The sequence below is a fragment of the Piliocolobus tephrosceles genome, chromosome 1 (genome assembly GCF_002776525.5).
Source record: "Piliocolobus tephrosceles isolate RC106 chromosome 1, ASM277652v3, whole genome shotgun sequence".
Lineage (NCBI taxonomy): Eukaryota > Metazoa > Chordata > Mammalia > Primates > Cercopithecidae > Piliocolobus > Piliocolobus tephrosceles.
In genome coordinates, this window is record NC_045434.1 from 106,038,119 (window position 1) to 106,054,480 (window position 16,362).

General features: G+C 40.4%; 1 long non-coding RNA gene across 1 annotated transcript in view; it reads right to left on the bottom strand.

Annotated features, from left to right (window-relative positions):
- The window catches only part of LOC111549612, a 142,630-nt gene extending 128,533 nt beyond the window's left edge, over window positions 1-14,097 (bottom strand). Inside the window, exon 1 of the long non-coding RNA XR_002733781.1 lies at window positions 12,684-14,097. This is a non-coding gene — a long non-coding RNA (uncharacterized LOC111549612). The remainder of the gene's footprint in view (window positions 1-12,683) is intronic.
- Between the last annotated feature and the right edge of the window lie 2,265 nt (window positions 14,098-16,362).

A 16,362-nucleotide genomic window follows, 5' to 3' on the forward strand; every position in this document is an offset into this window, starting at 1 on the left:
GTCCTCAGTCAAATGAGAAAAACTAATGTCAGTTTTATAATATTGCAAGGATCCATGGAAGCAGCACATGCAAAGCCCTTAGCTCTGTGCCTGGCTCTTGGTAGGCACTCAGGGTAACTGGTAGTACATCTTATTTCACTCAATACCTGAAATAAGTGCAGCTACACTAAAGCACTATAGCATTTGGAGAGTGCCTACCAGAAACCAAATCTTATTATGAATATCAGAAAGGTATCATCTCAGTACACTCTGGCTCTCAACAAAATACCGTAAACTGTATAGCTTTTAAACAATAGAAATTTATTTCTCGAAGTCCTGGAGGCTGGAAAGTGCAGGATCAAGGTGCTGGCAGATTCAATGTGTGGTGAGGGCCTGATTTCTGTTTCATGGATGGTGCCTTCTGTGTCCTCACACGGTGGAAGAGTTTTCTTTCAGACCTCTCTTGTATGGACACTCATCCCATTCGTGAGGGCTCCACCCCATAAACTAATAACCTCCCAAAGGCCCCATCTCCTAATACTATCAACTTGGGGGGTTAGATTTTAACATGTGAATTTTGGGGGGACACAAACATTTAGACCACAGCAGGTATAAAGTAATGATAAATACTTCTTACACTATATGTTAATTTAGCAACTTTCTGAAGTGCCTCGACATTCATTATCTCTTTGCATTCACAGGTTCAACTTTTTCTTTTAAAAAATGGATGTGTCTGTACCAAACATTTTTTCTTGTCATCATTTCCTAAACAATACAGCGTAACAATTATTTACATAACATTTACATTGTATTAGGTATTTTAAGTAATCTAAAGAGTGTTTGAAGTATACGGGATGATGTGTGTAAGTTATATGCACATACTACACCATTTTACATGAAGGACTTGAGTATCTGTGGGTTGGGGTGTCTGCAGGAAGTCCTGTAGCTGCTCCACCATGGACATCAAGGGACAGCTATATTTAGTGGAACAGATATTATTCTCATTTTTAAAATTAGTAAATTAAGTTACAGTGAAATTAAATAAATTAGCCAATGTCCACCCAGCTACAAAGGGGCAGAACCAGGAAAAGAGTTAGCCTTTAACCCCCTAGTTCTTGCTTTCAAGAATGTAACCATTCTATCACAAAATAGGCCTCAGTAGGAGAACATAATCAAGTGGTAGGAGGTCAACATTAGACAGGAGTACAATAGGAAGCCAGAGAAAGAACCGTAGGAAAGCATGTTAGCAAAAACCATGCTTATGTATTCTATTAAACTATTCCAGCCATAAAATGCTAATGCAGACCAGAGCCCTAAAGGCAGCAGAGGAAGCTCAGAAATCTTATTGTGAGAAGAAGGCTGGGAATACAGGTTCATCTATCAGGTGGTCTGACAAGGTCAGACTTCACTTTCTAAAATGTATTAATTCCACAAAATTTTTTTGGCATTGGGTATACATAAAGATGAGAACAACAGACACTGAGGACTTCAAAAATAAGGGAGGGAGGCAGGGGGCAAGGGTCTAAAAACTACATATTGGGTACTATGTTCACTATTTGGGTGACAAGTCCAATTGAAGCCCAAACCTCACTATCACACAATATATCCATGTAACAAACCTGCATATGTACCCATGAACCTATAATTAAGAAATTTAGGCTGGGCGCAAAGGCTCACACCTGTAATCCCAGCCCTTTGGGAGACCGAGGTGGGCAGATCACGAGGTCAAGAGATGGAGACCATCCTGGCCAATATGTTGAAACTCCATCTCTATAAAACATACAAAAATTAGCTCAGCGTAGTGGCATGTGCCTGTCGTCCCAGCTACTCGGGAGGCTGAGGGAGGAGAATCGCTCAAATCCGGTAGGCAGAGGTTGCAGTGAGCCGAGATGACGCCACTGCACTCCAGCCTGGTGACAGAGTGAGACTCCGTCTTAAAAAAAAAAAAAAAAGAAAGAAATTTGAAAGATGTTTTGGGTTTTTCATAGGTACATCTGTTGCAAACACCAGAATATAATCATGGACAGAAGCATAGTTCCTGTCCTCTTGAAGCTTATAGTCTACTGAGGGAAATAAGCGATAATCAAATAATCAACATATCAACATGTAGATATCCAATTACAAATTGAGGTGAGTGCCATGATGTAGGAGTACCAGGTGCATTAAGAAAGTCCCTAACCTAATCAACCCTACCAAGGGCATGTGGAGGGTAGGGGAAGGCAGATTCAAGAGCATTGCAGGCAGAGGGGAGCAGCTGTGAAATCCCTGTGGTGAGAGAGCAGGGAGCACCCAAAGAAACGAGAGAAAGTGAGTAGCGTGGAAGAGGGAGCCAAGGAGAAGTCAGGGTGGGAGGGTGGGCAGAGAAGTCCCCATGGGCCAGATAGCCAGACAGCGCTGTGCCTTACAGATTGTGGTTGAGACTCGGGTCTTATTCTTATAGAAATGTGAAGCCATTTTCTGTCATCTGAATGTTTGTGTCCCCTCAAAATTCACATATTGAAACCTAATCTCAATGTGATGGTATTCGGAGGGGGACTTTTAGGGGTTGATTAGGTCATGAGGGTTCTGGGTTGTGATGGGATTTAGTGCCCTTATAAAAAGAGGCCTGGAAGGCTCCTCTGCCCCTTCCTCCACATGCGGACACAGCAAACAGAGTGTCACCGATGAAGCAGGAGGTGGGCCCTCACTATTCAATAAATCTGCCAGCACCTTGATTTTGGACTTTCCAGCCTCCAGAACCATGAGAAATAAATTTCTGTTTTTTATAAGGCACTGACTGTATGGTATTTTTCATAGCAGCCCAAATGGACTAGGACACCACTAAAGAGTCTTAAGTTGGGAAGAAGCCTAGAAGAGGACTAAGAAAACGAGTAGAGGATGGATTTTTCAAGTTTCTTTGATTATAAGCAACAGTAACATAATCTAATTTACTTCAAGAAGATGTCGTAGCATCAAAGGAAAGGCTGAACAACTGGTCCTTGAGATGGACGGAAGGAAAAAAGGTACTGCAGATCTGGGTGGCAGGGATTGAGACACACCACCTCAGGATAAATGTGCTCCAGCCATTCTTGAGCCCTGTGTCACTCTTCTCAAAATTCAAGTTCCACAGAGACAGATTCTGATGGGCCACACTTGGGTCACATGCTCATTTCTTTTTGTTGTTGTTGTTGTTGTTTCTTCCTTTTTTTTTTTTTTTTTTTTTTTTTTTTGAGACAGAGTCTCGCTCTGTCACCCAGGCTGGAGTGCAGTGGTGTGATCTCAGCTCACTGCAAACTCCACCTCTTGGGTTCACACCATTCTCCTGCCTCAGCCTCCTGAGTAGTTGGGACTAAAGTTGCCCACTGCCATGCCCAGCTATTTTTTTTTTTTTTTTTTTTGTATTTTTAGTAGAGATGGGGTTTCACCGCGTTAGCCAGGATGGTCTCGATCTCCTGACTTCGTGATCTGCCCACCTCAGCCTCCCAAAGTGCTGGGATTACAGGTGTGAGCCACCGCACCTGGCCCAGTCACATGCTCATTTCTTGCCAGAGGACAACACACCTAAACTGACAGTTCCTTGACAAAAAACAGCTTCCGAGGGGGGAGGGTTGCTCCCACAGGAAAATCACAAAGAAATTGTGGTGATGTTTCCAAAGAACTGAAAGGGATTCTGGTAAAACAAAATCCATCAGATATCTACTACAGATTCCAAAGGAAAGGTGGGAGGATCATCAAGCACAAAGTGGATTTACCTGCGGTTTTGCCTAGGCAGCAACTCTTTCAGACACCATCTTTTCAAGAGGCAAGCCATATGGAGGCTTGGGAGATGAGAAGTAGACAAAGAGGCTGCTAGATGGCGCCTCAAATAAGGTCACATGTCATGCAACCCTTCCCCACACCTCACTCTCTGACTCCTCTGTAGCTTTCAGAGAGATAAGGCATCACTCAATACATAAGCCACCGAAAGTAGTAAGAGGTGGCAGAGGAAACTGAGGAGTGTACTTATTCTGCTAATAAGTATGTCTAAACCTATTCATCTAAGGATGAAGGTTGACCCCGAAGTGTTCCCTTCCTTGGGAGAATGAAGGAAGGGATAAGTGTTATCTATAGACAAGATTCTGTATGTTCAAAATGTCAAGAAAATGAGTCCATAGGATCTGCCAGCAGAAAGCATTCAAGGCTTTAAACAGAAAGCATCCAAGAGGGACCAGAGCCACTTCTCCTTCTCCAAGAGATCCATCCCTTGAAATAGCTACGGTAATTTCCTTCCTGAATAGGCAAGATTTGCTCAAAATGTGCTAATGTAATACATAATTTCTCACAGGAAGAACATTGCAAATGTGGCTTACGGTATCTTAAGAAATCCACAATTCTTCAAAGAAAGCAGACATTGCAAAAGGACTGAAGATAAACATTGCACGAGAGTTGGACGTTGGGGTGGGACGAGGAGCCTTTGCTGCCTCTGTACTGCTTAGTTTCACTGGAATAGAGCTCAGGTTTCTGTGCAGTTTTGAGGCACTGGCCTGATAGTTTTTGGAAGTCTTATTTTTACCTTTTTTCCTGGAAGACTTCTCCCATTGCGTTCAGATGAAAACTTTTTGATGCAAAAAGAGTGGCATTGATTCCAAGGAAAGGAGTCCAGAAATGAAACTGTGATGTGTAATGTGTCAAATTGTCAAAAGACCACTGCCAAAATCAAGAAATGTCTATTTTTCAGCAAAGCAGCAGGAGAGATTGTGGGCGCTTCTGACAGCAAGCGTCACTTCCATGTGAAACAAGCTGATACATTTACAGTGAGACCTTGAGCAAGTATAGCGACGCGTGAAGGAAAAGTAGCACAGATGCCTTATAAAGGAAACTCTTTCCACTGATGCATATCACAGTTTCCTTACTGGTATCTCCAGCTCAGGCCTCTACTTTTAAAATTTGAATCCATTTTACACCAGCTCTCAGCTTGATCTTTCTAAAGAAGCACCACTCTTTAACACTTACGGTGCCTACCCTCCTACATTTTCCTAAACTCCTTAGCCCAGTTCCCCCAAATGTTCAGCTATTTGCATATGTCCTCAACACTTTTTGTCTTATCTGTGCACCATCCATATTATTACTTCCAGTTATTGATTAAATTGTCTCATTTTCTTGTGTAGTCAGAAGCAACATTATCATTTCTTGTTTAAGTATTTTCAGTACATATTAATATAAACACCTAACTAATAAACTTTAAATGTCTACCATGTACCACCAAAAGTCATCTAGGACATTGCCTGAGGTATTGCACTTTGGGAATCATGTTTCAGCTGGTCAACCAAGACCTGGCTTTACACACCAGCGCTCCGGCCGATGTGGATATCACCTTTCCACACACTCACAATGGTCATTTCTATCACCTAGCTGTGATAGAACGTGTGTCAAGCGTCAAGCCATATTGAAATCATAATAATCTCTCAGGACCCAGCCTTCTGATGCCAGCCCCACTTCCTGCAACCCTCTTTGGCCTAAAGGAATCTTTCCTGTCTGAACTGTCACTGCCCTTAGAGCATTCAGGACTTCTCACATAGGACTCAATGTTCAACTCCTTGAAATACGAGGTTTTGATGGACATCTTCTCTTTCAGAACATATGTGGGCTTCTCAAGATCTGAGATTATATCTAGTTATCTGCATAGGGTCTTGTGTAATTGAAATTTATTTGTTAGATGAATGTGTCCTCCACTCTGTCCAGTACTCTATCTCATGAAACATCAATCTAAGAGGCCAGACGTGGTGGCACACACCTGTAATCCCAGCACTTTGGGAGGCCAAGGTGGGTGGATCACCTGAGCCCAAGAGTTGGAGACCAGCCTGGGCAACATGGCAAAACCCTGTCTCTACAAAAAGAAATAATAATAAATTAGCCCAGTGTAGTGGCGTGCACCTGTAGTCCCAGATACTCTGGAGGCTGAAGTGGGAGAATGCCTTGAGCCTGGGAGGCAGAGACTACAGTTAGCCATGATTGTGCCACAGCACTCCAGCCTGGGTGGCAGAGAGATACCCTGTCTCAAAAAACAAAACAAAACACAGCACATAAATCTGATCATGTCATTCTGTTCTTCACAAAATAAAGTTTTTATGACTTAGCAGCTATGGAGACAAGATCCTTTAAATTTGGTCTCAAATGCCATTTTATCCACTACTCCCCACCTCTTCCCACCTGCCCCCCAGCCACCTGCCCCTCCAAATGCACACTCCATGCTCTTGCCACACCCAGCTCCTTGGCATTCCCTGGATAAGACAGACCATCCCTTGGGCTAGTCTCCGTTCCAGCATCCATTAAACACACTCCCTCACTGTCTATCAGACTCCAACTCAGTTCTGACACATTAGCTAAAATGGGATGTCTTCCTGAAGCCTCACACAGCTCCCTAGGTCCGTCCTCTGTATCGCCACATCATGGTATACATTCTTCTATTAAAGCACTTGTAGATGATGTAACATTTTGTTTATAACTGTCACTTCCATTAGCCTGTAAGCTCCCCAGGAGCAGGTATTTACTCAATATTTTCAGTGCCTAGCACAGTGCCTGACACATAACAGTTATCCAGTGTTTGGTGAATTACTAGTATGGAGTTAAGAATGCAGCCTCTTGGAGGATTCAGGAGAATGTCTGCAGATCTGGAGTGATTAATCTTTTTTAATTCCTGACATGGGTTATTTGTACATTCTCTCTCCTTGATTAGTTACAACAGAAGTTACTGATATGTTTGGGTATAAATTTACCGTCTCACTGTATACTTTCAATTTATCCTGTTTGTTTTATATTTCTTCTGCTCCCTGTGATGGTTAATTTTATATGTCAACTTGACTGGGCCATGGAGACCCCAGATATTTGGTCAAACATTATTCTAGCCAGACCTCTGAGATTCAAAACCAACCACTGTCATTGTTATCTTGGGCAAGTTACTTAACTCCCCTGTGCTTAAGTTTCACAGTTAAAAAAATGGCAATAATGCATAAGGTTGTTTGGAGAGTTAATAACTATAATGAGATTAGAATAGAGCTCTGCACATTAAGTGCTTAACAAATTCTATTATTTACATTATTGCCACAGAAAAGGTACACATTTCTTCAGATCTTTTTGGTTTAGGGCCTTTAGTAACTATTGTAATGGTCCAGGCAAAAGAAAATGAGGTGGGGATTGAAAGAGTGGTGTAAAGACAAGAAAGGTGGTAGATACCAGATAGAATCACACTGCATGACAAAGCCATGTCGGGGGTAAAAACAAAAAAGTCAAGGACTATCAAATTCTCAGGTAGGACCTGGAGAGATCATGGCAGAATCCACAACCACAGCCAGAGCAGGCTCCACCTGCACCAGGAATTAGGGAGTTGGTGCCACTGTGCTCAAAATCCAAGAGAGAGAACCGAACCCCAAGGAGAGTAGGAGCAAGAACCCAGGACGAGATGCCAAATCCAAGGGAAGCTTCAAACCACCAGGAGCTAAGCAGGCAATGAGCAGAGTGAAAGCCTCCGTGACAGATGAATCTCACTCAGGGCTTATATAACTGATCTGGACACCCCAGGGCACCCCAGGAATTCCCCACATCAGCAAGTGATGGTAAATTTGAGTGTCAGTGACCTATTTGCTGCTAAATTGCTAAAAGATCTTTAGAAGTTGAGTGAGGAAGAAAAAATACAGTCAGTGAGATTCAATGTGAGTAGATGAAAATGAAAGTTTTTCATTATACACATCTAAGATCATGAGCTTTCATGAGTTGATAGAACCCTCATGAGAATTCTGGACACCCAGAACCTGGCCCCATCTTAAGTACTATCTAAACCATAACCTCTTTGGGCCTCAGTTTCCCCAGCTGTTTGATGAAATGATTGCTCTTTGGGATCCTTTCAAGAGCTTATATTATCTTCAAAGGAGTTTTAAAAGGCTTTCTAGTTGGTTCTCTCAAGGACTCATCCCTAAACTTCACTAAGCTACTAGATGTATATGTCAGTCAAGTGTCATTTGCCAGAGTTCCTCAGTCAAACTTCCCCCTTAATATTATTTTTAAACCTACTAAGCCTCCATTCCATATTTGGTGGTATAACTTGTACTTTCTCCTCATCACCAGATCCTGTGGAAATTTCAGTACGTCTTTCCTCATCACCTGTTGCTGTAGTTTCTACGGATGCTTCTATTGCAACTAGCAGAAAGCCAGCTCAAACTGGCTTGAACAATAAAGGAAATTCATTGGTTCATATAACTGAAAGGTGCAGTAATTAGAAAAGTTTCAGGCATGATCTAATCAAACTGGATTTCATTCCATAATTCTCTTGGCTCTGCCCCTTCCCTTGTATACAATTTGTCTTCAGACTGGGTTCCTCATAGTAGCAAACTGGCTGCAGCACTTTCAGGTCATATGTGTGTTTAATATTCAGCAAGAGTCCAGAGCTTCAGTCTGATTGAATCAATTTAGGTTATATAGCCATCCATGGCCAAGGAAGTGGGATTATGATGAATGGCTTAGGGCAATCAGGGCTTATCCCTGAAGGTGGATGGAATCAACCCAACTCAAAACATATGACTGCTATACCCTAAGACATGGTGGAGGTAACCAGCATTTTCACACTGCAGTTGAGTTTATACGCTCTATTCTGCCCCTCACCTCCTGCAGTGTTCTCTCTGCCCCATAGCAACACAAGTAAGAAGGCAACTGTCCTTTCCTTACAGTCCTCCAGAGAAAACACCACTCTCACAGGCATTGTGGGTCAGATTCACAACAGGTAGTTACAGAGCAGCACAGCTCAGCACATATTTTTCAATGTAACATCCGGCATCTTGCTTCTTAAAGGTTCCTGACTATCTCTATAGTTGGTATTTTCTCACTGACATTGTTTTAATCTTGGGCTCTAAGCTACCACTTGGTTGTTGACTTTAATCGACATTTCCCTGGTTTCTGGGATTGAGAACATTATCATATGTTTATTGTCCATTTGGATTTACTCTTTTGCAAAATGCTCTTTCAAGTCTTTTTGCTCATTTTTATATGCAACAGGTGCATATAAAAGGTGGATGGGCTTTTATATAAAATGTCAAATTATCTTTTCTTAATTCTGTGTAGGAATTTTTAAAATATTCTTGATACTGGTTTTTTGTTGAATGGTTGCAAATATCACCTTCCATTTTATGGCAAGCTTCTTTACTCTCTTAATAGTATTTTCTGATAAATGAGGATTCTTGATTTTAACATAAAAACTATTTTTCTTTATAGTGAGCAGGTACTTTTGTGACTAGCTTAAAACACATTTGCCTATCTGGAAGTCATATAGCCTATATCACCTTCTAATGTTAGTTTATTGCTACCTAACAAACATACCCAAAGCTCAGTGATGGAAAACAAAAATTAGTTTGTTCTCATTCAGGTGCCTGGGTCAGCTGGTCTAGGATGGGCTCACTTTATCTTGGCTGGGCTTGGCTCCAGGCTGGGTTTGGCTGGGGCAGCTTCACCAGAGAGCTCCACCCGTGTGTCTCTCATCTCCCTTTCAGGGTCAGTGGACTGGATCAGGCATATCCTTCTCATGGGGATGGCAAAAGTGGAAGAGGGCAAGTAGAGATGTCCAAGGTCCCTTGAGGCCTAGGCTCAGAATGGCATACTGTCACTTCCACCGAAAGACTTAAGCCAAACATATAGAGTCCAGGGAGGAAAAACATATTCTTCCCCTTTTGTGAGAGGAACTGCAAAGTCACCTGGGAAAGGGCATGGGCACAGGGAGGAGAGAAGAATTGGGGCCAATAAAGCAATAAACAATATTCTCTACAACTTTATATTAATAGTTTTACCTACCATTTAAGTACATACCGCAAACAGAGTTAATTTTTGTGTGCGATGTGAGGTTGGGGTTCATTGTTTTTACTTGGGGATACCCAATTGACCCAGTGTCATTTTTTGAGGACATTTTCCCACAGTGCATAGCGGTGGTACTTTCATCATAAACAAACTGTTCACATCCACAAAAGTCAGTCTCTCGGCTCTTTTTCCTTTTAGTTTTTTTTGTCTATCCCAGTGCCAATACTACACTGTCTTAAATACTGTACTTGCTTATAAATCTTGATATCTAGTAGAGCAAGTCCAGCCCACCTTGTTCTTCAATGATGTTTCAGCTATTCTTGATCCTTTGAATTTCCATATAAATTTTTCAGCATCACCCTGTCACATGCCGCCATGAAAAGCTACAAACAATATCTTTGTGAAGATTTTTTTTATTGTAAATGCTTGGAATCTGTACATCAAATTGGAGAGAATTGACATTTTTAAAATGTCAGTTTTGCTAATTCAAACATAGCGTATCTCTCCATTCATTAACAGCTTCCTTAACATTACCCAACAAAGACTTTAATTTTTCCCTGTAAAGTTCTTCCGTGTCTTTTCTAGAGAGTAGATACTTCTTATGCTATTTTAAGCTATGTTTTTTTAAATTTTAGTTTCTTATTCATTACTGATATAATGAAAAGATATTCTCACATTTATTTTAATCATCAGAAAATTTAGTAAGCGCTCTTATTAATTCTAGTAACCTATTTTTTATGTATAAAATCAAAATAAACACACAATTAGATCATCTGCAAATAATGACAACTTTATTTCTTTCTTTCTAAACCTTATACATTTACTTTATCTTATTAAGCTCTGTGGTACAGTGATGAGTAGAAGTAGTGATAGCAGGAATCTGTCTTGTCACCAAAATTTTATCACACAGCAATGAATTCCCATCTATACCTAGTTGCTTAGAATTTTTACAACAAATCGATGTTGAATTATCGAAAGATTTTTCTGTGTCTACTGAGATGACCATATAATTTTTCTCCTTTATGAATGTGGTAGATTATACTGATTGAAATGTAAATCAACATTGTATTCCTGCCCTATACAATCACGATGTATTAGACTTTTTATGTATTACTACATATCTTTTTAAATTTGGGGGAGTACATCGTAGGTATATATATTTACGGTGTACATGAGATACTTTGATACAGGCATGCAATGTGAAATAAGCACATCATGGAGAAGGGGGTGTCCATCCCCTCAAGCATTTGTTCTTTCGGTTATAAATGATCCAGTTACACTTTTTATTTTAAAATGTACAATTAAGTTATTATTGACTATAGTCCCCCTATTGTACTATCAAATAGTTGGTCTTCTTCATTCTTTCTAATTTTTTTTTTTTTGTACTTATTAACCATCCCCACCCTCCCCTCCAACTCCCCACTCCCTTTCCCAGCCCCTGGTAACTATCCTTCTACTCTCTAGGTCCATGAGTTCAATTGTTTTGATTTTTAGATCCCACAAATAAGTGAGATATTACTATTTTGTTGGCTATTACTTTGCTGAAGATTTTTGCATCTATGTTCATAAGTGAAATTGACCTATAATTTTCCTTTTCATTACTGTCCTGTCTTTTTCAGGTTTGGGTTTCAAGATCATGCTATGAGTCTCATAATTTTAGTATTTTTTAAACGCTCCCTCCTTGTCTATTCTCTGGAAGAGTTTGCATAAGATTGGAATTATTTCATACCTAAACGTTTGGCAGAACTCACCAATGAAGGACAATCTGGGCTAGACTTTTTTGTTTTTGTGAAAAGATCATATACAATTTTTTTAATGCTTACAAGACTATTCAAACTTCTAATTTTCACTGAGTCCATTCTGATGTTACTTTTCAAAGGAATCAGTCCATTTTACCTAGCTTTCAAATTTATTTGCAGTTGTTTATATTATCCTCTTATTATTATCTAAATGTCTGCAGATCTGGAGTTATTAATCTTTTTTTATTCCTGACATTGGTTATTTGTGCAATCTCTCTTTTTCTTGATTATTTGCATCAGAAGTTACTGATATAGGTGGGTGTAAATTTACCATCTCATCGTATGTTTTCAATTTGGGCAACTGTTTTACATTTCTCTTGTTCCCTGTGATGGTTAATTTTATATGTCAACTTGACTAGGCCATGGGGACCCCAAATATTTGGTCAAACATTATTCTGGGTATGCCTATGAGGGTGTTTTTGGATGAGATTTACATTTAAATTGGTAGACCAAGTAAAGCAGATTGCCATTCTTAAAGGGCAGCTCTCATCTGCTCAGTTGAAGGACTGAATAGGACAAAAAGGGTGACCCTTTTGCAAGTAAAAAGGAACTCCTTCCTGAGTGCTTGACCTGGGACAAGATCTTTTCCTGTGTTTGGACTTGAACTGAAATATCAGCTCTCCTTGGGTCTGGAGCCTGACAGCATTCAAACTAGGACCCCACTATTGGCTCTCCTGGGTCTCCAGCTTGCTGACGGCAGACCTCAAGACTACCAGCCTCCATAATCACATGAGCCAACTCCTTATAATAAATCTCTTATATAAATATATAATGTCTGGCTAATATAGACAATCTTGCACCTTGCTTTAGATTGTAAAAGTACTTAAGTACCTACAATTTTGCTCTCAGCCTTTGGGGCCTCTGTTCAAACTTAAAGACAACAAGAAACGTCACATTAAAATTCTGCCAGACTATTACTCAGTAATTTTTTAAACTCTTTCCTAATTTGGATGATTCAAACGGGGATCATCTGTGAGGCACAATAAATATTCAAACTTAGACCTCAGACCTGGATGAGTTATGTTTCTCTCCTTTCCCCAACTGGCTGCACAAGTGAAAACAAAAATGGGCTATTTGCTCCCATAGGGTCCTATGGAAACAATCAGTTACCTTTTGAGTTTGCTCTCTTCTCCTGTTTCAAAGTCCCTTCTCTTTCTTCATTCATGTCCCCACAAGCAGGTATAAACTTTCTCTCATTAGCAAATAACAGAAACTGAAAAATGATCAAAGGAAGCTACTGCTGCCTGAATGCTGCTGGGAAAACATTGTAAAAGGAGCACCCAGCAACCTGTGACCATGGAGATGGTTTGTAATCAGCAAGCCAGGGCCCTCGCTTTCCTTCCTTCTCTGGGCATCCAATAAACGGTTGGTTTAGAAACTCTGAGCCCACAGACTATTTTCCAACAACAGCTGCATAGCAACAAGGTTCATATGCTGTAAACCCAGCAGGCAAAAACTGTTCATGTTTGCTTGTCAAAACCAAAGTTATGATAGCAGGCACACCAGGCTTCCTTTTCTAGCAGTAGGGCAGATTTGATATCCTGAACTACCTTCTCGACTGAAACTAAGACACTGGATAAAATATGTAAGAATGTAAAAATAAAACCACATTGCTGGGCTAGCACAATAGGAAGAGAATCTACAAAGGCCAAAACGAAATGAAAGCCAGAACTCGAAGTAAGCAAGCACCAAAGACACCTTTTACCCTGGGTTTCTGTTTCGACAGCTGCAACGGCTTGGGGTTTGTGAAGTAAAGCCTCAAATGCCACTAACATAGACAGTGTATTAGGAGACCCCACCCAAACCTGGTACCTCCTCCCAAAGGATACACCCTCAAGGGTGGAGTAGATAAGAAATAAACCCATCGTGCAAAAGAGGACGAAGCAATGTGTATGTTTTGATCTTGGTGTTGGAGTGGGGAAAATCTCCCCTGAGACCTTGTAACCACAAGCCAGCCTTCAAATGGATTTGTCTGAATTAACACGGTGGTACTGCCTTGAGATGATTTGCAGAAGGCAAAGAAAATCCTCTCTGGAGGAATAAAATCTCCACAAAGGACTCAAAGAATTACCACAAATTTCCAAGGAAAGTAAACAGTTTACAGCTTCAAAAAAATCACATAATACACAGGGAACAAGACACTAAAATCAATACGTAGAAAAGTCCACAGGCAGCAAAGTCAGATCACAGAGTTCAGACACTAGGGTTATGAGATATATCATACAAAATGGTTCTACAACTCCACCCTTGTTTATTTTCCTTGTTTCCAAATGCAAGCCCCCATCAGTGTCTGGTTCTCAGTCCTTTTCTATTTCTTCAGAAACACTCCTCTTGCTTTTCTTCTCCTTCAACCTCTCTCTCCCCAGGCACCTTCTCCCAGGACTATGAACACATTTAAATCTTTCCCCATTAAGAAAGGAAGGAAGAAAAGAAAAAAGAAAAGGAAGCTTGCTTCCACCCATCTTGCTGCACCACTCACAACTAAGTCTCTTGAAAGACCAATTAATTGTTCAAAATGGTATTGCCTAGGTTGTCATCCAGGGTTTCTATAGCTTGGGTTTTACATTTAAGTCTTTAATCCATCTTGAGTTGATTTTTTTATATGTTGTAAGGAAGGGGTCCAGTTTCAATCTTCTGCATATGTCTAGCCAGTTATCCCAGCACCATTTATTGAATAGGGGAGTCTTTTCCCTATTGCTTGTTTTTGTCAGGTTTGTCAAAGATCAGATAGTTGCAAGTGTACAGCCTTATTTCTGCGTTCTCTATTCTGTTCCATTTGTCTATGTGTCTACTTTTGTACCAATACTGTGCTGTTTTGGTTACTGTAGCCCTCTGGTATAGCTGGAAGTTGGGTAATGTGATGCCTCCAGCTTTGTTATTTTTGCTTAGGATTGTCTTGACTATTTGGGCTCTTTTTTGGTTCCATATGAACTTTAAAATAATTCTTATAGCTCTGTGGAGAATGTCAATGGTAGTTTAATAGGAATAGCATTGAATCTATAAATTATTTTGGGCAGTATAGCCATTTTAACAATGTTGACTCTTCCCATCCATGAGCATGGAATGTTTTCTATTCGTTTGTGTCATCTCTGATTTCTTTGAGCAGTATTTTGTAGTTCTCCTTACAGAGATATTTCACCTCCTTTGTTAGCTGTATTCCTAGGTATTTTATTTTTTGTGTGTGTGGCAATTGTGAACAGGATTGCATTTCTGATTTGGCTCTCAGCTTGACTGTTGTCGATTTATAGAAAAGTTAGTGATTTTTGCCTGGGCGTGGTGGCTCACGCCTGTAGTCTCAGCACTTTGGGAAGCCAAGGCAGGCGGATCATGAGGTCAGGAGTTTGAGACCATCCTGACCAACTTGGTGAAACCCCATCTCTACTAAAAATACAAAAAAAAAAAAAAGTTAGCTGTCCATGGTGGCGCGCACCTGTAGTCCCAGCTGCTCAGGAGCCTGAGGGAGAATTGCTTGAACCTGGGAGGTGGAGGTTGCAGGGAGCCGCGGTAGTGCCACTGCACTGCAGCCTGGGTGACAGAGCAAGATTCCATCTAAAAAATAATAATAAAGAAAAGAAAAGTTAGTGATTTCTGCATATTGATTTTGTATCCTGAGACTTGGCTGAAGTTGTTTATCAACTTAAGGAGCTTTTGGGCTGAGGCAATGAGATTTTGTATATATAAGATAATGTTGTCTGCAAACAGAAAGAGTTTGACTTCCTCTCTTCCTATCTAGATGCCCTTTATTTTTTTCCTCTTGCCTGATTGCTCTGGCCAGGACTTCCAATATTGTGTTGAATAGAAGTGGTGAGAGAGGGCATCCTGGTCTTGTGCCGGTTTTCAAGAGGAATGCTTCCAACTTTTCCCCATTCAGTATGATGTTGGCTCTGGGTTTGTCATAGATGGCTCTTTTTATTTGGAGGTATGTTCCTTCAATACCCAGTTTCAATACCTACAGAGTGGGAGAAAATGTTTGCAAACTATGCATCTGACAAAGGTCTCATCTCCAGCATCTATAAAAAACTTAAACAAATTTAAAAGAAAAAAACAACTCCATTAAAAAGTGAGTAAAGGATATGAACAGACTGTTTTCAAAAGAAGACATACATGCAGCCAACAAGGATATGAAAAAATACTCAACATCACTGATCACAAGAGAAATGCAAATCAAAACCACAATGACATACCATCTGACACCAGTCAGAATGGTTATTATTAAGAAGTCAAAAAATAACACATGCTAGCAACATTGCAGAGAAAAAGGAACATTTACATACTGTCGATGGGAGTGTAAATTAGCTCAACCATTGTGGAAGGCAATGTGGTGATTCTTCAAAGAACTAAAAACAGAAATATCATTTGACCCAGCAATCTCATTACTGGGTATATCCCAAGGGAATATAAATGATTCTATTATAAAGACACATGCAAGCATATGTTCATTGTAGCACTCTTCACAATAGCAAAAACACAGAATCAACCTAAATGTCCATCAATGGTGAACTGGATAAAGAAAATGTGGTACATACACACCATGGAATATTATGCAGCCATGAAAAAGAACAAGATTATGTCTTTAGCAGGGACATAGATGGAGCTGGAGGGCATTATCCTTAGCAAACTAATGTAGGAACAGGAAACCAAATACCGCATATTCTCAATTATAAGCTAAATGATGAGAACACATGGACACAAAGGGGAGAATAACACACTCTGGGGCCTATAGGAAGGTGGAAGGTGGGAGGAGGGAGAGGATCAGGAAAAATAACTAATGGATACTGGGCTTAATACC